The sequence below is a fragment of the Penaeus monodon genome, chromosome 31 (genome assembly GCF_015228065.2).
Source record: "Penaeus monodon isolate SGIC_2016 chromosome 31, NSTDA_Pmon_1, whole genome shotgun sequence".
Lineage (NCBI taxonomy): Eukaryota > Metazoa > Arthropoda > Malacostraca > Decapoda > Penaeidae > Penaeus > Penaeus monodon.
The window spans coordinates 25,329,616-25,330,446 of NC_051416.1; positions in this window are offsets into that span (position 1 = coordinate 25,329,616).

Genomic DNA, 831 nt, shown 5'->3' on the forward strand with positions numbered 1-831 from the left:
CGATTCGTCAAAGTACCCTTCACAACAAGCCGCTAACACTACCCTTGTTTACATTTTTTCTCTGCATCTTTTACATTCCTTTCCCTCCGTCCGACAACCAGAAGGAGGGGAAACGAGGGGGTCGTCGAACCAATAGAAAATGTCGAGTGAATGATTCATATTAACCTCTGTTCGTGCGGGATATGGGTGTGTGAGCGGGCATGTGTCAATGCAATATCAATACGAGACTATAGCAACCATTTGCAGTAAATGTCAACGGTTGAGATCCTGTTCTCTCCTCTCCTGCGTACAAAAGCGAATCGTTAGTATCCTTTGCTCTTGGTTTAACCTTAAGAAAGATATTTTCTTTAAGATAACACGCAGGGGAGGGAAAGAGGGGGCGGGGGGGGAGAAGGAAAATATCTTTTGAAATATTTTTGTTGTGTAAATGCAGTTAAATTGCATAAGGAGACCAATAAGTAAAACTGAATTAATCTTGATTTAAACAACAGCTCTACTTGATATCAAATACACAGAATTCACGTTAGATCATATTTTCGTCAAAAAAAGGGGACAAATAGAAAGAAAATTAAAACTTTCACCGATCGCACAGTCGATACGTAACATAACCGACACATAAACAGCAAAATCCCATGTATTCTGTTATCAAAGCGAGAAAATACATTAGTCGGATAACAGTATTGGAGTTCTCACTATTTCGTGGTCTTAGTATCCTGTAAGATTTGTCGATGCAGGCGTCAATGCGCATGGTGTTGCGTATTGAGGATTTGTGCGTACGGGAGAATTTTAGGCTGTAAAATAGTCCACGACATGTAAATTATCGGTTCAGGC